At 38.6% G+C, this 23,995-nt stretch overlaps 3 pseudogenes; 1 reads left to right on the top strand and 2 right to left on the bottom strand.

Moving 5' to 3' along the window:
• Window positions 1-585: 585 nt before the first annotated feature.
• LOC100670972 (olfactory receptor 52E8-like) lies at window positions 586-1,919 on the bottom strand (annotated as a pseudogene).
• Window positions 1,920-7,689: 5,770 nt separating this feature from the next.
• On the bottom strand, window positions 7,690-8,492 carry LOC135231987 (olfactory receptor 52E8-like; annotated as a pseudogene).
• Window positions 8,493-14,731: 6,239 nt separating this feature from the next.
• LOC100671540 (olfactory receptor 52E8-like) lies at window positions 14,732-15,707 on the top strand (annotated as a pseudogene).
• The last annotated feature ends 8,288 nt before the right edge of the window (window positions 15,708-23,995 follow it).

Here is a 23,995-nt window from a genome sequence, read left to right as displayed (position 1 = left end):
TAATCCCTTAGCGTAATATTTGTAGCCTTATAACCTATATATCATCAACCATGGGTTCCTCAAGACATAGAATTCTGCTCTTCCTTTTTTCTATCAGTAAGTAGCCATATACAACTAGGCACTTGTAGATGTTCATAAATAAATGTATCTGCCTTAGCCAGGCACCATTATTGTCTGCTTTCTGTATTCCATTTCTAAATGCATGACTCCTTCTGTTGTCCTGGGTTCTAGGTTCTAAACTCTCAATCACAATCTGTTATGGAGAACTTTCTGGCTGAACCACAGTTTAGTCAAATGAAAAGGGAAACAATAAAAGGAACTACATCATAGCATTCTGGTAAGAAATACATGTATTAATGTAAGTTCATTGTTTTGAATAACAAATACTAAATAAAATGAGTTATATATTATCATTATTTTTATTTCTAAAATATTATCACCAAAATGTCTATAATCTCTGAGCAAATCTCATTCTGTTGCTTTCATATTCCATATGATACCCCCAAAACTGCTACAATTTAAAAGTAATCTGGCTTAATTATTTACCTCGGACTCAGTGGAATTTTGAGATGAGTTGTTTAACAAGTCAACATATGAAACTAGTCATCTGTAAACTAGAGAAACTAGTTTCTATAGGGCTACCTTGATGATTAAACAAGGTACCTGAGAGGACTTTGTAACCATACAATCCTTACAGAATCCAAAACACTTATTAATATCCTTAAACTCAAAGGCTTCAACTTGTCATACACACCTTTGCGCCACTGACTAGAAGTAAACGTATTCGTAAGAGTATATGGAGGAAATATGATTTCTAAGACAGAGCCTCCATGGTTAGCTATCTTGCTTGAAGAAAATCCTCAGCGCTTGCTCCCTAATCTGCTTGGTCGTGACCCCGTAGATTACAGGATCGAGGACTGGGGACACAGCCACATACAAATTGGCCAAGAAGATGTAGATATACCTGGGGACATTGTGGTCAAAACGGTGTGTCAAAAAAGAGAAAAATGCTGGTGTGAAAACGGATAAGATAACACCAATGTGGGAGCCTCAAGAGTTGAGGGCTTTGACTCGAGCCTCCTATGAGGGCAGGCAGAAAACAGCATGGAGATTCCTGACATAGGACAGAACAATAAGGAGCACATCCAGTAATAAAATAGACATATCCCCAAGGCCAAACATTATGTTGACTTTGATGTTAGCACAGGCCAGACGGGTAATGCCCATGTGGTCACAGTAGCTATGAGCGATGATATAGTGCCCACAGAAGGGCAACCTCAGAAGAAGAATCACTAGTGCAACAACCACACACAGGCTCCACAGGATAGCAATGCCTGCAATGATGCTGATGATTTTGCTGATGAGGATCATGGTGTACAAAAGAGGTTTGGTGCAGAGCAAATGGCAATGTAGTGGTCAACAGCCATGGCCACAAGCACAATGCTCTGCATGGCAGTGAAGAAGTGGATGAAGAGCATCTGGGAAAGGCAACCTCCAAAAGATATATCCCTGAGGATAATCCAGAAGACGCACAGCATTTTGGGGAAGGTGACTGTGTACAGGCCCAGGCTGACGGAGTCCAATGTGGCCAGGAAGTAGTTCATGGGCTCATGGAGACAGCTCTCAGTCTGGATCACAAACAGGATAACAGCATTCTCCAGGAGTGCAACAAGATACAAGAAAATGGGAATCCAATCCAGATGTGCACATCTTCTAGGCCTGGGGTGCCCACTAGGAGGAATGAAGAAGGGTGGAACTGGGTGTCATTAGGAATAGACATTCTTCCTGCCACTGTTAGCTCCTGTGCGCATCAGAGTTAGATGTTGACTTCTCATTAGCGATTCTTGCTCTGCTTCCTTCCTTTTCCAGATTCCTGATAAAATGCAAAATAACACTTAATATTCCTTTTCTCCCATTCAATGTTATCCAAGATTTTCTGCCATCTTTACCTGAGCATCAGATGGCTCCGGAATAGAACCAACATCATTCTTCCCCAGGCCATTTCCACCCATAAAATGTTGAACAAGAAAAGAGTGGTAAGGAATATAGAATAAAACAAATGAGAATAGCAAAGGTCTTTGTTCTTTGCATCTGGTGGTGTTATAAACATTGCATTTAATGTGCATGAATAATACATGTAACCCAGCCCATTCTCTTAGGGAGCTACTTGAGGACCTTTAAAATATATATGTTCCAGTGTGTGTGTGTGTGCGTGTGTATTCTTCAGACTATCTGATTCTGAAAGCAGAGACCACCAATTCCCTTCTGTTTATTCATGTACCTAAAATAATACTTGAGACATATAAACTCTCAAATAAAATGTTTCTTAAGTGAATGGGAGGTAGAGGGAAGGCAGAAGAACAACCAGTTATGCCCCAAATGATTAGCAGCACAATTTCCATCTTAACCAGGTCTTCCAAAAGCCATCTTCATCTGCAATATTTTGGATCATGAATAAAGACAAGGAAATAGAAGTATTTTAAACAGGATTTTCAAAGTTAGGATGAAATTTGTATTTATGAAATATTTTAAATTGGGGTGGTAATGGTTCTATAATTCATCGAATCCACAAAATCTCAAATTCATTTAAAAAGTTGTCTTTCTAAGGTCAATTGAGGGTACTAAAAAGTTTCCAATTCCCTGAGCAATACCTTGTTTAAATCCTACCTAAACTAATCCTACTTACATACAGAAAAGGAGTATCATTTGAGATTCTCTTGAGATTAGAGTCCAACAAAGCAGCCCTCTGTCCCAGATTTTTGTGTCTTTCTGGATATTCTCTTTTCAATACTAAATAAACAGTAATTTACTAAGTGATTTTTTTTTTTTTAATATGGCAACTAGCTTGAGTGTCAAATGTTGAATATATTTATTGTGAATTAATATCTTGAGGCAATCAAGATAGAAGTTCATTATTGGGTAACTATACCTGAGATGAAATCATTTTACAAACTGTGTAGAAGTGATAGGCTCTGAAGATGCCTGGAAATTGGGGTAGTTCATATTTGAATACCACTCATTGGAGATGGATGCACAGAGAAGAAATCATATCCTTCTTTAACTCTGGGTAAGATCAGCTCCTAGCAAAGAATGTGGTACATCTGGGGCCTGTGAAGCATGGCAGAAATGAGAAATAATTTGGGACAGTGTATCAAAAAAAGTGAAGCTATATAAATAACTTGGGTTGCTGAGGCAGAGAAAGAGATATTTGAAGAAAAAAATGATTTCTCTTCTCAGTTCTGTACTTGAAAACTGTCAGATATAAAAGGATCAATAAGAGAAGTAGAGATGTACCATTCACAGTTTAATTTTAGCAAATATTTATTGACTTCCTACTATGTACTAGGCCTTGGATTAAGGAATTTGGACAGAAAATTTGGATAAAACTTTGCACATCTTCTTACAATATAATGAGGGAGACATAAATGAAATGAGAAATTTGAATAAAATATTGTGTTGTGATAGAAAAATACAGAAAAAATTGTGGGTGTGGGTTAGGACAAAAACAAAAAGCTTCATGGAGGAGGTAATGTAAATCAAAGACTTAACTGTGTTTTTCTAGAGAAAGGAGTATGGCCGTACTCTGTGGGGTAAGCTCATTGTTTTGCCATCCAGGACTTGGACTCCATGGCCCTCTGTACAACTGGACATTGAACAGCATCTGAATCACTCTCAATACCTGCCTAGAGCATGATCTCATAGAAATATTACTACTTTTTCCAAAGTTCCAAAGCAAGGAAGACCATCCAATTTTCCCTGATCATTTTCCAGAAAGAGTCTCCAGAATTGGCTCCCTTCTGAGCACCGAAATAGTCATATTTCCAACTTGATCCACAATGTGCAAAGCAGCCAATCACTTAGTCATTCCGCAAGTATATACAGATCTATTCTAGCAAGATATATTCATATATCCTCCAATATTGCCAGGTATAGTGATGAGCCTGAGACAGCTTCTTCTCTTTGAGACCACAAATTCTAACATCCTGAAAAGAACTTACACCAAATAGTTATTTTTTTCAATTCTTCATCCTGTTACTCTACCATATTCTGGAGCATCCCACCACACACATCCTTTCACCTAAGTACATAAACACCATCTTATGTGCTGTAACTGAGGAGGATAAGAAGAGATTCTCAAATTAGCAATTTTGCCCCTGGGGAATATTTGGCAGTGACTGGGGATATTTATGGCTGTCAAAACTTGGGGGAAGCACTACTAGAATCTACTAGATAGAGTCAGGGATGCTGCTAGACATGTGACAATTCATAGGACAGCCCTCCAAGGCAAAGAACTATCTAGCCCAAAAATGTCTGTAGTGGTATGCTGAGGATGTGGAACCCTCGTATACACCTTTTTATCTGATGTTTTCCTAATTCCTAATCTCATGATTTATGTTGTTATTAAGCTATCTTAAACATTCACACATTATTCTATTCCTCAGCTGCCTTCTTACCTTAGTCTTGGCTTCTACCAAAAACAGACAAGCAACAACAAAAGCAAGAAATAAAGAAAACAAACCTTTACCAGCATTCATAGCCATGCTCCACAATTCATTCATTCATGAACTCCTTTGTTTAAAATATACTTATTGATCTCTTATATGAGGCCAGGCAATGTGCTAAGTACAGAGAAAACATAGTCCTTGACCTCTTGATGGTCACATTTGCTCCTTAGTATATACAGGGTCACTAAGAGTCAGAATCTACTCGATGGTAGTGGGTTTGTTATAAGGAGAGAAACAATAGTTGAGGTGGTACATAATTTTCTTCTGCATCTCACCTATGGCTGCATGTGTTAGACTACTGATACAAAGAAATATATGCATATGTAGGAACTCGTGTGTACCCATGGTAGTTTGTGGGTTTAAAATTTGCTATGCCCAAATCTTGCCTTTGCTCTTCCTTTTTTTCCCCCCAACTCTCTATTATACACTTACTGTCCACCTTCTCTCTATTCTAGCTTAGCATGGACTCATTCTCCATCCCTCAAGCGATTTCCCACCACTCAAACCAGAATAACACAGCCTTACCTTGATTTCCAAATTTCTCAGAGAGGATGGACTTTGAAAATATCACCTGGAATCTCTCTGAGATTGCACCTTCTTTCTTAAGTAAAGAATAGGCATTTATATTGATCCTGCAGCCTTGCACCCACTAGGATGGGGACTGTAGTCTCCCTGAATTTCTGGCATAGACTAAGTGATGTTCACTGGAGAGCTCTCCTAAGAAGCGTCCCTCTATACACTGGAACTGAGGATCACCTTAGCAAGAATCATCTACTGTTTGCCTTCCAAAGGAAAACTATGCATTTTCTGCTTTCCAAATTGAAAGCCTCAGATTCTGCTTAACACCTGGGCTGTTAAAACAATTCTCTGTCATCTTCTTCAATGACCCACTCTATCAATCTTCCCTTGCTCTTTTTTTCTATATCATCTTTGTCATAGCTTATATCTTGATATATCTATAATCCTTTTGCCCTACTCCTTATGAACTATTTAGGTGAAAGACTTGCTAAAGCAACAAAGATGGGAGGAGCCAACATCCTAGAGAGAAGGAAACTCACTAAGAGGAGCCTAACTTTATACTTAGCATTTTTCCTCCAGGTATTTAGTGATTGTAGGAGCAAAGAAAAAGGCTGAGGACCAGGGCAGTGGGCAACCACTCAGAAGCAAGGAAACCTGCAGTTTTGTCAAATTATCAGTGCTAGGGTGGGTTTTTTAGATGAAAAAATGCGTTTAGGGGCTTTTTTAGCCAGGACTTGAGGAACCAAGATCCAAGAGTGAAAACAAATGCAAAGAAGTGAACTCAGATATCTATACCACTCTTCTCCTAGAGCCATTTCCTGATTCTTAAACTGCATAGGGCACATGGAGAAAGCAGATGAAAAGCAGAGCATAGTTATGGCTGTCTTAAGGTGTTAACAAGACAAAAGTTAGTGTTCAGGACATACCAAGGACGATGGAGCATAGTGAAAACCCAAGGAAAGTTACATTAACAACAGATTTCTTATCAGAAACTATGGAGGTCAGAAGGGAGTGGGATGACATTTTTAAAGTACTGGAAGAAAAAAAAAAAAACACCCAGAAAGCAATATCCAGCAAAGCTATCTTTTGAAAATCAAGAAGAAATTATGGCATTCTCAAATAAACAAAGGTGGAGGGAATTCTTTGCTAATAGATAGGCCCCCATAAGAAATACTAAAGGGAGTGAAATGAGAGGATGAAATGAGAGGATGTTAGAGAGTAACCCAAAGCCATACGAAGAAATAAAAAAACAGTAAAAATGGTTACATAGGTAAATATGAAAGTCAGTAATATTTTATTTTGATTTCTAAATTTTCTTTTTATTTCCTATATAATCTTAAAAACAAATGCATACAATAATTATAAACTTATGTTAATGGGTATACAATGTATGTACACATGTGTATGCACTTTGTGACAGGAACAACATAAAGCAGATAGAGCTATGCAAGAGCAGAGATTTCATATGATACTGAAACCAAATTGGTATCAATTCCAACTGAATTGTGGTAGATTTAGGATGATATTATGAGTTCCCTAAAAAAAAAAAAAAAAAACAAACCCAGTGCCATCAAGTTCCCTAGTAACCACTAATTAATATCATGAAACTATATGGGTTGGGTTTGGTTTTGGTTTGATATACACAAAAGAATAACTGTTTCACCTCCTAGCGTGGAAGTGGTTGATAAGTTTTTTTGCATGAGGGTGACATACTGGAACCTCATTGTCTTTGTTAGTGGCAGGTGGCAAAACAAAGACCTTGATATTTAATGTCCACTCCTGTAGGTTCATCCACATGACTCTTCCCCAGACTTTCTTGCCCAGACCTTCTTGCCCAGACCTTGTCCAATATATCTTCTTTGAAGCCCTTATCAAACAATTAGGCAATTCTTTTCTGTCCCTGAGTTCATATGTATTGTTACATACAGCCATTTATCTTTCCACAATTGAAGTTATTTGATTAGATTTTCAGGAGTCCTCTATAATTGATTAATATCCACTTAGACTTTTTAGGGTCAAACCAGTGAATTAAATGGGCATATGACAGGGAACACCATCCCTACAATGTAGTATTGTTTTGATTTACTGTTTTGGACAGTGCAGGAGAAGGTGCAGGGCCAGAGGCTTCTACAGTTTATATGCCTTTAAAGTAGCCCTGGTGGTAACAGCACTTGGCTGCTAGGCTAAAGGTGGGTGGTTCGAACTCACCAGCCCCTCCTCAAAAGAATGATGTGGCAATCTACTCCTGTAAAAAACACAGCCTTGGAAACCCAGTGATTGATGTCATGTCAATGAAATCTTTGCCTGACTCAAGGTTGTGCAGATTTTCTTCCATGTTTCCTTTCAAATTTTTTAAATAATTTTAGCCCTTATATTTAAGTCTATGATACATTTTGAGTTAAATTTCCTCTATGGCATGAAGTAATGATCTAAATTTATCTTTTTAAATGTGGGTATCTCACTGTGCCAACTCCTAAAAAGCACACACAAAAAAATGTTATCAGTCTCAATATTCTTCAATGCTTTCCTGCTTTCCTTTGTATTACACAGTAAAAATGTTACTTTTAACATGTAAAAAAAAAAAAGTGTGAATTTTAATACAGACCCATCCATGGCTTCTGACTATTTATCTGTCTTTCTTGAAGAAAATCCTCAGCACTTCCTCTCAAATCTGCTTGGTCCTGACCCCATAGATTACAGGATTGAGGGCTGGGTGTACAGCCACAAATGAACTGGCCAGGATGATGTGGATATACCAGGGGACATTGTGACCAAAACGGTGTGTCAAAAAGAAAAAGTACAATGCTGGTGTGAAAAGGCTAAGATAAACATCAGTGTGGGAGCCACAGGTCTTAAGAGCTTTGAGCCAGGACTCCCAGGCTGGCAGGTGGAAAACAGCATGGAGAATCTTGACATAGGACAGAGCAATAAGGAACACATCCAATAATAGGAGAGAAATGTTGCCAAGGCCAAATGCGATATTCACTTTGATGCTGGCACAGGCCAGACGGGCAATGCCCATGTGCTCACAGTAGCTATGAGGGATGATATGGTGCCCACAGAAGGGCAGCCTAAGGAGGAGAAACACTATTGGAAGCACCATGTACAGGCTCCTCAGGATAGCAATGCCTGCAGTGATGCTGATGATTTTGCTGGTGAAGATCAGGTGTACCAAAGGGGTTTGCAAATGGCAACGCAGTGGTCAAAAGCCATGGCCACAAGAACAACACTCTCCATAACTGTAAAAAAGTGGATGAAGAACATCTGGGAAAGGCAGCCTCCAAAAGATGTATCCCTGAGGCTAAACCAGAAGATGCACAGCATATTGGGGATGGTGGCTGTGGAGAAGCCCAGGTCGATGTACATCGATAGCAGGAAGTAGTATGTGGGCTCAAGGAGACTATTCTGTCTGGATCACAAACAGGACAACAGCGTTCCCCATGAGTGCAACAAGATACACACATAAAAAGCGAATCCAATCAAGATGTGCACATCTTCCAGCCCTGGGATGCCCACTAGCCCACTAGGAGGAATAAAGAAGGATGGAGCTGAGTGTCATTAGGCATTGATATTCTTCCTGCCAAAATGAGACGTTTTATGTGTCAAAGATAGTTATTGACTTCCCATTAGTGATTCTTGCTCCATTTTTCCCTTCATCTAGATTTCTGGTGAAAAGAAAAATAACATTATAATCTTCCTTTGTTCCCATTCAGAAAGGAGTTATAGTACTCTCAGCACATTCTGCTAGTCTTACCTGAGCTTCAAAAGGTACCAGGGATAGAATTAGCCTTACTCTGCTGTTTTTTCTTCTAGGAAAGATTGGGGATGAGGAAAGGAGCAGAGAAGAATACTTGCCTTTCAAATTTAAATTCATAATCTGAATAATAGCTAGAAATAAATGGGAAAAATAACTCTCTAGAACGTGTGTATCCAGTAGCTTTAAACTCATTTTTGCTTCATGTGCATGATAACTTCTTGGATATTTACATTCCCCTATTTGGGAACCTGATAACCTTGAAATGTCATGTATTTAACACTTGTGTGTGTGTGTGTGTGTATTCTGAGTATGTGTAACTGAATATTGGATACTCCGACCCCGAAGAGCAAAGACAACTTAATCTTTGTTTATTCATATGTGTAAAAAAGGTTGGCTACATAAACGTTTTCAATTTTAAAAGAGTTTATTAAATTAATAAATAGGAGGAGGCAGGACAGCAATTAATTTCAAAGTCAGGGTTCAGAAAATAAACAATTCAGTTCCACTCATAACAGTTTTTTGCAAAATAAAAAGCGAATTTATCCATCAGTTATGAAAAACAAAAGCAGGGAGAGTGAGATATTTGACAAAAAATAGAGTTATGAAGAAACAAGGTTTGAGAAATTATTTTACTCTAGATAAGCCTAGGTTTTAGATGCCTCATGAGGAAACATCTCTAGTGAAGAACCTGTCCAGGCATGGTCCAGCTATAAAAGGAGGAAATACTACATTGTCTGAGTTAGACAGTCTTTCTTTTTTTTTAATTTTTATTGTGCTTTTGAAAGTTTACAGATCAAGTCAGTGTCTCATACAAAAATTTATATACACCTTGCTATATACTCCTAGTTGTTCTCCCCCTAGTGAGACAGCACACTCCTTCTCTCCATCCTCTTTTTGTATCTGTTCAACCAGCTTCTGACCCCCTCTGCCTTTTTATCTCCCCTCCACACAGGAGCTGCCTACATAGTCTCATGTGTCTACTTGATCCAAGAAGCTCACTCCTTACCAGTATCATTTTCTATCCTATAGTCCAGTCCAATCCCTGTCTGAATAGTTGGCTTTGGGAATGTTTCCTGTCTTGGGCTAACAGAAGGTCTGGGGACCATGGCCTCTGGGGTCTTCTAGCCTCAGACAGATCATTAAGTCTGGTCTTTTTATAAGAATTTGAGGTCTGCATCCTACTGCTCACCTGCTCCCTCAGGGCTTCTCTGTTGTGTTCCTTGTCAGGGCAGTCATCGATTATAGCCAGGCACCATCCAGTTCTGGTCTTAGGCTGATGTAGTCTCTGGTTTATGTGGTTCTTTCTGTCTCTTGGACTCATAATTACCTTATGTCTTTGGTTTCTTCATTCTCCTTTTGAGTAGACACTTTTTAAATAGTATCTCAGCCTTGTATGATGGGGAGAAGGCAGAAGCACTTTAGATACTCTACGGTTTAGTTCCTACTAAGATTACTTCCCAGCTCTATTGGTGCAGTGGTTAAGAGCTGTGGCTGCGAACCAAAAGGTCAGCAGTTCCAATCCACCAGCGGCTCCTTGGAAACCCTATGGGCAAATTCTACTCTGTCCTATAGGGTCTCTGTGAGTTGGAATCAACTCAATAGCAACAGATTTTGGAACTGTCTTTATGAATGTCTGTCCTTCAGTAACAGAGAAAAAAGGACTATTAAGTGATTTTATTTTATAGTAGTGACCTGGACTATAGAAATTTCTGAACTTGTTTATAACCCACGCCACCAGGTTTCCTTGTTTATAGTGAATTTAAAATTTTGTTTTATTATTGGGCAATTTGGGTAAAATTAACTGTACAAAAAATGTAGAAGTGATTGAATGCAATCTTTGCAATTGCACAAAAACTTTAAATTTAGAAATACTTGGTTGTCGAGGTAAGTCAGGCTTGAGTGACATCCATCAGAGATAAGTGTGTATGAAGACAAGTGCCTGGCAAACAACTGTGCCCATTTTAACACTAGGAAGGGTAATAAAAATGAAAGACAATTTGGGAAATTCTCTCAGAATGGAAAAAAAAAATACATATTTACACATACATATATATATATATTTTTTTTATATATAGCCCACTGCTGTCAAGTCGATTCCGACTCATAGCGACCCTGTAGGACGGAGTAGAACTTCCCCATAGGGTTTCCAAGGAGCAGCTGGTGGATTGGAACTGCCAACCTTTTGGTTAGCAGTTGAGCTCTAAGCCACTATGGCATCAAGGCTCCATAATTTGAGTTAAATTCTGAAATCTCTTTCATTAGTGGAGAATAGGCAAAGGATGTGGAGGTGTCCCTTTCACAATTCATTTTATCAACTATTTAAGAGCTCCTCTATATAAAAAGTCCCTAAGTGGTGTAAACAATTAAGTGCTTGACTACTACCTGAAAGGTTGGTGGTTCAAAGCCACTGAGAGGTGCTTTAGAAGAAAGGTCTGGCAATCTGCTTAGGAAAGGTCACAGCCTCGAAAACCCTATGAAGCACAGTTCTGCTGTGCACATCTTGAGTTTGCCAGGAGTCAGAATTAACTCAACAGCTACTGGTTTTTTTTTTCTTTTTTTTTTTTTTAATGTGCCAGCCATGGTTAGGCAATCTGAATATAAATTTGAGTAAGACCTGTCACATATTCTCAAGAAGACTTCTGTGTAATGAGGGAAACGAAATTGCAAAAAAGAAATTTGAAAACTTCCTGCATAAAGTCCTGTAAATATAGGGATGTGTCAAGATAAATTCCATGGAGGTGGTTAGGTTTAGGCTAAAACCTAAGCAATTATTTGAAAAAGAAGAAAAGGAATTTTATTCCAGGTAGAGAGAGGAGCAAGGAAAAAGTGAAAAAAGGAATCACAGTGGTCACCTGGGACAGAATTCTGGAACTGTTGTCCTCTCTGTGACCTTTTCCAGCATCAATAGGTTCATGAACAGACTCATAAGTGTCTGGTATTTCAGTCACTCTTAGAGGCTACATACAACAGGAACTCAGAAAAATAAGATGTCTACATCCTAAGAAAATCAATTTCTCCCACTTACCCTTGTGTATTTATGAAGAGAGTTTACAAAAGTGAGACTTTCCTCGTGTATCGGACAACATAATTTCCAAGTCCACAAACATTCTCAAAGCAACCAGCTGCTCAGTCATTCTATGTGGGTGTACCACGACCACCATCAGTTGCCATCAAGTCCATTCTGACTCGTGACGACTCCATGTGTATCAAAGTAGAGCTGTGCTCCATAGGGCTTTCAATAGCTGAATTTTTTAGAAGTAGATTGCCAGGGCTTTCTTCTGAGGTGTCCCTGGGTGGACTTGAACCTCCAACATTTTGGGTTAGCAGCCAAGTGCATTAACCACTTGCAGCACCCAGGGACTTACATATGTATTCCATTGCTGTCAAGTCGATTCCAACTAACAGCGACCCTGTAAAACAGAAAAGAACTGCCCCACAGGGTTTGCAAGGCTATAAATTTTTCCAGAAACAGATTGCTGTATGTTTCTCCCATGGGTTCGATCCACCAACTTTATGGTTAGCAGCCCAGTGCTTAACCATACGCTACCAGGGCTCTTCTAAATACTTAAAAAAAAAAAAAAAAAAAACCTTGTCATCAAGTGGATTCTGACTCACAGCAACCCCTGGGACAGAGCACAACTGCCGCATAGCATTTCCAAGGCTGTAAGCTCCACAGGGAACACCCTGGTGACTAGTGGTTCAGACCCACAGCTGCTACCCAAAAGGTCAGCAGCTCAAATCCACCAAGTGCTCCCTACAGGACAGTTCTACTCTGTCCTACAGGGTTGCTACGAGTTGGAATCGACTCGACAGCAATGGGTTTGGGTTTTTTTTTTTATCTTTACAGAAGCAAACTGCCACCTCTTCTTCATCTCTGGAGCTAGATAGTGGTGATGGCTGCACAGCATTGTGAATATACTAAATGTCACTAAATTGTACATGATTAGTACATTTTGTGTGTATTTTCGCACATTAAAAAAAAGAGTTGTGTACTGGCTATCTAGAGGCCCAACAGAGCTTTAAGGTTTAACTCAAGCAATTCATAGACTAAAGGAAAGAAGGATAAGGAAGACAGAAGGAGAGAAAAAGGAAATATAGAATGTGTTATGAATATTATGTGAAATAACAAGAACTGACAGTTGACCAAGGGGCTAGCAGCAAGCTCCGACTCCCCCAGAGCTTCTCTTCGGCTGGTGCAGTGACCCAAGGGAATCCCTAGGCACTTTAATCTAGATGTGCCCAACTCTCTGGTTCCTGCGGACTCCACTGCAGGTCCCACAAACAGAGGCGTTGTGGTGATATCTCTTAGGGCTATTGAGGCTCAGTTCTAAACCACACAAATACTTCAGCAGGTGGGTGCACAGTTACTCCGAGAGTCCCTAGGACAGAAGGCAGAGATCTTGGTAAGTGCTGGTAATCAGTGAGGAGTTGGTGCTATGCATCCTTGAGATTGGCATTTGGATTCATAGAACTGAATCAAGGCCTACGCTATTGGGAGAGAGAACAAAATGGCACAGATCAGTGGTGCTGTGCTTTTTTTCTAAATGAAACTGAAGAGCAGAAAATGATGTAATTATTCCAAGGTTATAAAACCAGTAAGAACAAAATCAGTACTCCATTCCATGTCACAATGGCAAAATTATTAAATTCCCTTTACTTTCACTTCTTTTTCCTACGCATAATACCTTGACAGGAAGTGAGACACAAAGTGGGGAAAAACAGAAAAACATAGTAGGCAAAGGAGGATCAAGTAACGAGCTTGAACCTCCTTATGCTTAAAAGTGACTACATATACCTGATACAGAAAAGCATTCAATACTGTGATCAGCTATCAGTCTTTCACTACGCTTCGTGTTTCAAAAAGATTGAAACAAATTCAAGCTTGATTTTGGGGGAACATAACTTCAAGATGGAGGCCAGGACCCAAGACGAGAAGTGAGATGAAAGAATATCTTGGAATTAAATGAATGGATCAGGAGGTCTGATGTCTCTCTCAACTTACAAGAGCCAACACAGTCTAGAAAAAAAGAAACTTCATATGGGAAAAAATCTTTATGGATAAATCTTCCTCTTCGACAATTTACTTTAGCTCTCACCTGGTAAGACCTTGCTTTTAGATATCTGAACCCTAAGGAATGTGTAGATTCGCTTCCAGACTCTCAATTCTCTTCTGTTGTCTCTTTTCCTTTTGGCTTATTTGTTTGTCTGTTTTGCCAGTAACACACTGTCATAACCATCATAGCTTTACAGAAAGTCTTAGTAGCTGCTAATGTAAATGCTCCAGACCTATTCATCTTCAAGATAGCTCTGGTATTCTTGTTTTTTTACTCTTCTGCCTTCCTTTCTTTTCTTTCACGTCTCCCACTAGCAAGTATTGCCAAGACAGATCCAGATTTATTTCACATAGCCTAGTTTCAAACCTCAACTCTTCGGTTAATTAGTGTTTCAAGCAATAGGAAGTTAATTAACTCCCCAAAACCTTTCTCTTGCATAAAACCAGATGACAGCAGAGCTTGTGCCATGAAATTGTGGAAGAACTAAACAAGGTAATTCATGTAAATATTGGTGGGCACTGTGCCTAGAAAACAGTGGGTACACAATTAATGATAGTTATTATTATTATTATTATGGTTAAAATTATCATGATTTTTAATATTTCCTAATAATGTCTATTTCATGAAGAAATAAAGAAGAATTGTATTTACTTACTCTGAAGACACAGTGTTAGCTTCTGCTTGGCACCTCAGCCTTTCACACTTATGGTGCAGGTGAGAAGTAATACTAGGTTTATATCTGGAGAGCTCAAGAAGGGAAAAGAACCAAAGATTTTTAAAGAAATTTAATCCTAATATTAATACTTTATCTTGAACTTTTTTATTTTTCATTTTTATAGATCTCAGTTACATGTGGACGAATTGCTCAATGGGAACAGACAATGACTTTAAAGATTATGGTCACCGTTAGTCTGCAGAAGAATGGCTTTTCTCAATGTCACTGAGTCCCATCCCTCTTCATTCCTGTTGCTGGGGATTCCAGGACTGGAGGCTGCACAAACCTGGCTTGGCTTTCCCTTCTGTGTTTTGTATCTAACTGCTCTTGTGGGAAATGTTATTATTCTGTTTTTGATTTGGGCTGATCATCGCCTGCACCAACCCATGTTCTACTTTCTGGCTATGTTATCAGGGATCGACCAGAGTCTCTCTACTGCTTCCATCCCCAAGATGCTGGGCATCTTCTGGTTCAGCCTCCGGGAACTGCGCTTTGGGTGCTGTGTTGCACAAGTCTTTTTTATCCACTTTTTCACAGTCATGGAGAGCATTGTACTTCTTGCCATGAGCTTTGATCTTTATGTGGCTGTTTGCAACCCCCTCAGGTACACCATGATCCTCACTAACAGAACTGTTGGTGTGATTGGTGTGCTTGTAGTCCTAAGAAGTTTATTCATGATTGCTCCCACTGTTTTTCTCCTCCTGAGACTGCCTTACTGTGGACATAGAATCATCCCTCACACCTATTGTGAGCACATGGGAGTTGCGCACCTGGCTTGTGCCAGCATCAATATCAATGTCTGCTATGGTCTTGGGAACATTTCTGTCTTGCTTCTGGATGTGCTGCTTAGTGTTATCTCCTATGCTAAGATCTTATACACTTTCTGCCTGCTTCTTTCCCAGGATGCCCACCTGAAGGCTCTCAATACTTGTAGTTCTCATATCTGTGTCATCATAGCTTTCTTTGGCCCAGCTCTGTTCTCCTTCCTCACTCATCACTTTGGTCATGGTATCCCTCAGTATATCCATATCCCCCTAGCTAATCTGTGTGTGGTTATCCCCCCTGCTCTCAATCCAGTCATTTATGGGATCAGGACCAAGCAGATCCAGGAGCAGGTACAGAATCTCTTCATTAAAAAAAGTCTGAATAACAGGTAATAAATTCAGGCTATGAAGGTATAAAGCCTGAGAAGTCTTCTAATTGTGATAAAATGAGTAAAGAAATTGGTATCACTAATTATGAATTACTTATTTATGTATATGAAAAATAAATAGTGGCAACATGGATTAAGAACCTAAATGTTCAAGCTAAAACTGTAAAATTCTTATAAAAACTAGCAGGACCAAGCTCTCAGGGCTGGCTTTCAACAATTATCCAATATAATAAAAAAGTACAAACAGCAAAAGACAAAAGTAAATGGGACCTCATAAAAATTAAAAACTTTTATTCATCAAATGACCTTACCAAAGAATTAAAAATACAAGCTACCAATTGGGGGAATATCTTTGGAGACCATATATCTGATAGGAATGTAATAGAACATATATAAAACTCAACAACTTAACAACAAATAGACAAGTAATCCAATCATAAATAGGCAAAGGGCTTGAATAGGCATTTCATCAAAGAGGACATTCAGATGGCTAACAGACACATGAAAAGATCCTCAACATCATTAGCCATCAGAGAGATGCAAATCAAAACCACTGTGAGGTACCATTTCACCCCCACTAAGATGGCTAAGATACAACAAAAACAGAAAATAACAAATGTTGGTGAGGATGTGTGGAAATTGGAACCTTTATCCACTACTGGTGGGAATGCAAAATGGTGCATCCATTGTGGAAACAGTGTGGCAATTCCAAAAAGACTAAAAATAGAACTAACATATGACCCAGCAATTCCATTCCTAGGTGTATACTCAAAAGACTTGAAAGCAGAGACTCCAAAAGAGACTTGTACACCAGTGCTCATTGCAGCACTGTTTACAATAGCCAAAGGTGGAAACAACCTAAATGTCCATCAACAGATGAATGGATAAACAAAATGTGGTACATACATACAATGGAATATTACTCAGCCAGCAGGAGAAATGAAGTCTTGATACATGCTGCAGTACAGTATGGATGGAGCTTGAAGATATTACGCTGAGCAAAATAAGCCAGTCACAAAAGGAAAAATATTATATGACCTCACTTATATAAAAAGATAAGAAAAGGCAAGTTTATACAAACTGTTTATTAGTGGTAACCAGGGGCAGGAGAGAGAGGGAAAAGGGGATTAATGGTGACAGAAAAATGAAATTAAGTGCAGTTGATAATTGTAATTGCTGTCAACAAGTTGTACACCTGTAAAAAGTGGAATTGGCAAAAGTTGTGTGATAGATATATTTACAACAATGACAAAAAAGAAAAAAAGGAGTAACTGCTGAGGTTGTTTATGTACAACCAAATACCTCATGGGATTCAGCTCCTTGGTTTGGAGGTTTAGGGCCACAGTTTCATGGGACATCCCAGTTAACTGGCCTAATAACATACTTAGTGTTTCTGTTCTACCTCCTAGTTTGTTGCATAGTGCCCTGTATCTTAAAAGCTGGCAAGCAGCCGTCCAGTGCACAGCAATTGGTCTCTATTATTCACCTGAAGCAACAGGAAAAAGGAGAGTCAGGAATAGGAGGAGGATATGGAATGTGTGGCTAATTGTGTTCATAAACAACTTCCTCCTTTTCCATGAAACCAGAAGAACTGGAGGATGCCCTGCTACGGTTACTGAACACTTTGATCCAAGATTCCATGAAAGAATCCTGATCAAAAGAGGGAAAATGCAGAACAAGATATCAAATTATCATAGAGTCTACACTTCCTGGAGCCATGGAGGCTGGATGAACCTCTGAAACTGTTTCCCTAAGATAATCTTTAAACCTTAAACCAAAAATATCCCCCGAAGTCATTTTAAAACCTAACAATAAAAAAAATTAATTAGTAAAAGAGGTCTGCCTTGAGCATTATACTCATTTAGAACTGTCTGTATGGGGATGAAATTGACAACAGCAACCCAAAGATCAGATAGGAACTTTAGGGGACAGTGAGTTTATGTTAATAAGGGAGGAACAACTCAGAAAAGGAGGGTGAGAATGGTTGCACAACCAAGAATGTAATCAATGTCACGGAATTGTGCATGCACAAACTACTGAATTGTTGTATGCTTTGTTGTGTATATTCTCAGCAACAACAAAATAAATCAAATTTAGAAAAACAAATAAATAGTGGCAGAAATTTTTGGAGGCAAGCGTTTTTTTGTGTTTCTGGATGTGTACTTGCATTACCATTCTCTGTTGACCCCTGTATCCTCACTGGAACATAATTTGACATAAAAGAGTAAATTTCAAGGATAACTGTTTGGATTCACTGGAGCAAGAACTTTCTGTTACAACTATCTGGTGTTCTAGATATCTTTAAGGTGACAATAATACTTTTTTCATAGAATTTTTCAAATAGAGATAATTTGGCCACTTACAGGTATTGACAAAAATGCAAACATTTTCTGTAAATAATAAGATATTTCCAGAAAATAATTAGTATATTTTTTATTGAAGGATATACAAGCAAAGGATAGAGTTTAAATTAGATTTTTTTTTTTTTTACCCTTTTTTAAACTTTAAGTTTCTGATACCTTGAAGTTTTACAGAAGTTAGCCCCATACCACATATTCCTGTTCTTGGACGGGATATTTAGCACTATGTCATCTGTGATGACTCTTTCTTCTTGGAATTTAAGCGTGCTCGTGGAATGAGTGAAAATCATCATAAAGCATTTTTTTTAAAACAAAATGGAAAAAAAGTAATTTGGTTAGAAGATAGAGATAATAAAAATATGGAATATTACTTCACAATTGGGGCCATATTTTAGAAAGATTAAAATATATATATTGTAGCCTTGAGTTTTTTAGTCTATAACTAAATTAATGAGATGATAATACAGAAAGTTTTATCTTACTCCAGTTAGAATGGGTAGGAAGTAGGCAATTAGTGGGGCAAAAAGGTAATTCAGGTAATTTTATAATTCAAGGAGAACTGGAATCTGGGTTGTCATAATGCAAATAAAGAGAAGGCATACCAGATATGAGATACAGGGAGAGGCATAATGGACAAGATTTAACCACAAATTAGAGAGAGATAACAAGGCGACCATTTATTTTGTGTGTGTGTGTGTTTGCTTTGAAGCTGGATGACTTTGGTTGATCATTGAAATGTTTCAGAAGAAAATTATTTATGGATTTTAAAAAAGCAAACAGAATTGTAGAAAAGGGGTGGGCAGAAATCAGATTGTAAGGAAACGTAGAAAATGAGGATGTAAGTGAGTATGACAGGGGTATAAAAAATAAGTGGGGAAGGTTTAAACAATGTGTTCACGGTTATCAAAAATGGCAATAAAAAAGAAAGAATGGAACTTAAAGGAAATTTCAAAAAATTAAATGTCCTAAGTAGAAAAATGTTCAGACAGAGATTGGTTCATATTTGACTTTACATGTGACTATAGTAATTAATAACCCAATTCTATGACATTCCTAGTGAGCTTCATTAATTTAACAAATACAACCAATATTTTCAAAATGTATTATCTGGTGATGATCATTTAATCTCAGTAAAAAGAGTTAATATTGAGGTAACAGTAAAAAAAGAAAAGAAATACTCTAAGAACTACATATCCACAAGTTTTGACAAGCATCAGTGTATGCTATCTAGTTTATATTCCTTAAAGTGATGGAGTGCCAAGCACTCAACTGATGACGCCATTTTATAATTGGAAATATATTTTAAATTCTGACTAAATTTCCATGTCATTTTATGGGAACGAGTACTTATCTCTGATCTCTTACAAATACATATTTAAATAAGAGATAAGCTAGAAGTAAAATAATAACTATATAACAGTATTGGGAAAGAGTATGTCAACAATAGATGAGATATTATGGTGAAAAATGAAGAAAAGAGAAAAAATATGGGTGGAAAAAATAGAAAATATACAAAACAATCTAAAGCAAGTAAAATATCAGGCTACCCACAGCAAAGAGTGATACTTTTTTTCCAAACAAGACAAAATCAATTTCAAACTCAGTTCGACCAGTGAGCAGACCTTTAGAACATCACCAGGGTACTTAATTTATGGTTGTATTCATAGAGTACATGGGCCAATAATCTTTCTTCCCCTTGTGCACAAGGTGAAGGCCAACTTGGAATTATTCCAAAATATGCCAGGTGGCTTAACATTCAATAAGCAATTAATGAAAATAAAAATAGTGACAGAACGGAGCAGAAAAATAAATGTGATCAGTTCAATAGATAAAGTAGCCGATAAAATCTAGTACCTATTATTTTCAAAAACCTCTTAAACAAACTAAGCATGAAGTAGTCTTCCTAAACCTGAGAAAATGCGCAGACCTCAAAAAATGAAAAGTTATGTGCATTAACGTAATGTATAAAAATATTTGCTCTGATATCAGAAACAAGATAAGGATGTCATTAACAACATTTCTATCCAACATAGACCTGGAAGCTTTTGCAGTACAATAAAATAATAATTAATTAGAATTAATGTTGTTGTTGTTGTTAGGTGCCGTTGAGTCAGTTCCGACTCATAGCGACCCTATGCTCAACAGAACGAAACACGGCCAGTCCTGCGCCATCCTTACAATCTTTGTTATGCTTGAGCTCATTGTTGCAGCCACTGTGTCAATCCACCTCGTTAAGGGTCTTCCTCTTTTCCGCTGACCCTGTACTCTGCCAAGCATGATGTTCTTCTCCAGAGACTCATCCCTCCTGACAACATGTCCAAAGTATGTAAGACACAGTCTCGCCATCCTTGCTTCTAAGGAGCATTTTGGCCGCACTTCTTCTAAGACAGATTTGTTCATTCCTTTGGCAGTCCATGGTATATTCAATATTCTTTTCTAACACCACAATTCAAAGGCATCAATTCTTCTTTGGTCTTCCTTATTCATTGTCCAGCTTTCACATGCATATGATGTGATTGAAAATACCATGGCTTAAGTCAGACTGACCTTAGTCTTCAGAGTGACACCTTTGCTCTTCAACACTTTGAAGAGGTCCTTTGCAGCAGATTTACCCAATGCAATGCATCTTTTGATTTCTCGACTGCTGCTTCCATGGCTGTTGATTGTGGATCCAAGTAAAATGAAATCCTTGACAACTTCAATCTTTTCTCCGTTTATCATGATGTTGCTCCTTGGTCCAGTTGTGAGGATTTCTGTTTTCTTTATGTTGAGGTGTAATCCATACTGAAGGCTGTGGTCTTTGATCTTCATTAGTAAGTGCCTCAAGTCTTCTTCACTTTCAACAAGCAAGGTTGTGTCAACTGCACGACGCAGGTTGTTAATGAGTCTTCCTCCAATCCTGATGCCCCATTCTTCTTCATATAGTCCAGCTTCTCGTATTATTTGCTCAGCATACAGGTTGAATAGATATGGTGAAAGAATATAACCCTGACGCACACCTTTCCTGACTTTAAACCAATCAGTATCCCCTTGTTCTGTCCAAACAACTGCCTCTTGATCTATGTAAAGGTTCCTCATGAGCACAATTAAGTGTTCTGGAATTCTCATTCTTCACAGTGTTATCTATAGTTTGTTATGATCCACACAGTTGAATGCCTTTGCATAATCAATAAAACAGAGGTAAACATCTTTCTGGCATTCTCTGCTTTCAGGCAGGATCCATCTGACATCAGCAATGATATCCCTGGTTCCACGTCCTCTTCTAAACCTGCCTGATTTTCTGGCAGTTCCCTGTCGATATACTGCTGCAGCTGTTTTTGAATGATCTTTAGCAAAATTTTGCTTGTGTGATATTAATGATATTGTTCTATAATTTCCACATTTTGTTGGGTCACCCTTCTTGGGAATAGGCATAAATATGGATCTCTTCCAATCAGTTGGCCAGGAAGCCTTCTTCCATATTTCTTGGCATATCCAACTCATAGCAACTCTATGTACAAGAGAAAGAAACGCTGCCCTGTCCTGCCGCCATCCTCACAATCATTGTTATGCTTCAGCCCGTTGTTGCAGCCACTGTGTCAATCCACCTAACTGAAGGTCTTCCTCTCTTTTGCTGACCTTCTACTTTACCAAGCATGGTGTCCTTCTCCAGGGACTGATCCCTCCTGATAACATGCCCAAAGTATGTGAGACTAGTCTTGCCATTGCTGCTTAGTCAGAATCGACTCAATGACAGTGGGTGTTGGGATGGGGAGAGGCGTTGCAAAGACAAAGATAGCACTGCAGAACAGTGAAGAAGGAATTCTTGTTGTTAGGTGCTGTTGAGAAGATTCTGACTCATGGCAACAGTATGTACAACAGAACTAAACACTGCCCAGTTCTGTGCCATCCGAACAATTGTTGCTATGCTTGAGCCCATTATTGCAGCCACTTTGTCAATTCATCTCATTGAAGGTCTTCCTCTTTTTTGCTGACCCTCTGCTTTACCAAGCATGATATCATTCTCCAGGGGCTGATCCCTCCTGATAACTTGTCCAAAGCATGTGAGACATAGTCTCACCATCCTTGCTTCTAAGGAGCATTCTGGTTGTACTTCTTCCAAGACAGATTTGTTCATCTTTTGGTAGTCCATGGTATGTTCAGTGTTCTTCGTCAACACCACAATTCAAGGCATCAATCCTTCTTTGGTCTTCCTTATTCATTGTCCAGCTTTCATATGCATATGAGGTGATTGAAAATAGCATGGCTTGGTTCTGGGGCACCTTAGTCCTCAAGGTGACATCTTTGCTTTTCAACACTTTAAAGAGGTCTTTTGCAGCCGATTTGCCCAATGCAATGTGTCTTTTGACGTCTTCACTTCTGTTTCCATGGCTGTTGATTGTGGATTTAAGTAAAATGAAATCCTGAACAACCTCAGTCTTTTCTCTTTTCATCATGATGTTGCTTATTGGTCCAGTTGTGAGAATTTTTTTTAATGCTGAGGTGCAATCCATACTGAAGCCTGTGGTATTTGATCTTCATCAGTAAGTGCTTCGAGTACTCTTCACTTCCAGCAAGCAAGATTGTGTCATCTGCATAACTCAGGTTGTTAATGGGTCTTCCTCCAATCCTGATGCCCCATTCTTCATATAGCACAGTTTCTCAGATTATTTGCTCAGCATACAGATTGAATAGGTACAGTGAAAAGATAAGACCCTGACGCACACCTTTCCTGACTTTAAATCATGCAGTATCCCGTTGTTCTCTTCCAACAACTGCCTCTTGATCCACGTACAGATTCCTCATTAGCACAATTAAGTGTTTCGGAATTCTCATTCTCCACGATCTTATCCATATTTGTTATGATTCACACAGTCGAATGCCTTTACATAGTCAATAAAACACAGGTGAACATCTTTCTGGTAGTCTCTGCATTCAGCCAGGATCCATCTGACATCAGCAATGATGTCCCTGGTTTCATGTCATCTTCTGAATCCAGCTTGAATTTCTGGCAATTCCCTGTCAATACACTGCTGCAGCCACTTTTGAATGATTTTCAGCAAAATTTTACTTGCATGTGATATTAAAGATACTGTTCAATAATTCCTGTAATTGGTTGGATCACCTTTCTTGGAAATAGGCATAAATATGGATCTTTTCCAGTTGGTTCGCCAGGTAGCTGTCTTCCCAATTTCTTGGCATAGACGAGTAAACACTTCAGCGCTGCTGTTGAAACATTGCTGTTGGTATTCCATTAATTCTTGGAGCCTTGTTTTCACCAATGCCTTCAGTGCAACTTGGACCATTGGTTCCTGCTCATGTGGTACCTCCTGAAATGGTGGAATGTTGATCAGTTCCTTTTGGTGTAGTGACTCTGTGTAATCCTTCCACCTTCTTTTGATGCTTCCTGCGTCACTTAATATTTTTCACTGTAGAATCCTTCAGTATTGCAACTAAAAGCTTGAATTTTTTCTTCATTTATTTCAGCTTGAGAAATGCTGAGCATGTTCTTCCCTTTTGGTTTTCTATCTCCTGGTCTTTGCTCATGTCATTATAATACTTTACCTTGTCTTCTCAAGCAGCACTTTGAAATCTCCTATTCAGCTGTTTTACTTCACCATTTTTTTTTTTTTTTTCATTTTGCTTTAGCTGCTCTACGTTCAAGAGCAAGTTTCAGAGTCTCTTCTGACATCCATTTAGGTCTTTTCTTTCTCTCCCGTCTTTTTAATGACCTCTTGCTTCCTTTATGTATGATGTTCTTGAGGTCATTCCACAACTCGTCTGGTCTTCGGTCACTAGTGTTCAATGCGTCAAAGCTATTCTTGAGATGGTCTCTAATTTCAGGTGGGATATACTCAAGGTTCAACTTGGGCTCTCGTGGGCTTGTTCTAATTTTCTTCAGTTTCAACTTGAACTTGCATATGAGTAATTGATGGTCTGATCTGCAGTCACC

This window comes from Loxodonta africana, chromosome 7, assembly GCF_030014295.1.
Source record: "Loxodonta africana isolate mLoxAfr1 chromosome 7, mLoxAfr1.hap2, whole genome shotgun sequence".
NCBI classification, from domain to species: Eukaryota; Metazoa; Chordata; class Mammalia; order Proboscidea; family Elephantidae; genus Loxodonta; species Loxodonta africana.
This window is presented reverse-complemented; position numbering and strand designations above follow the sequence as displayed.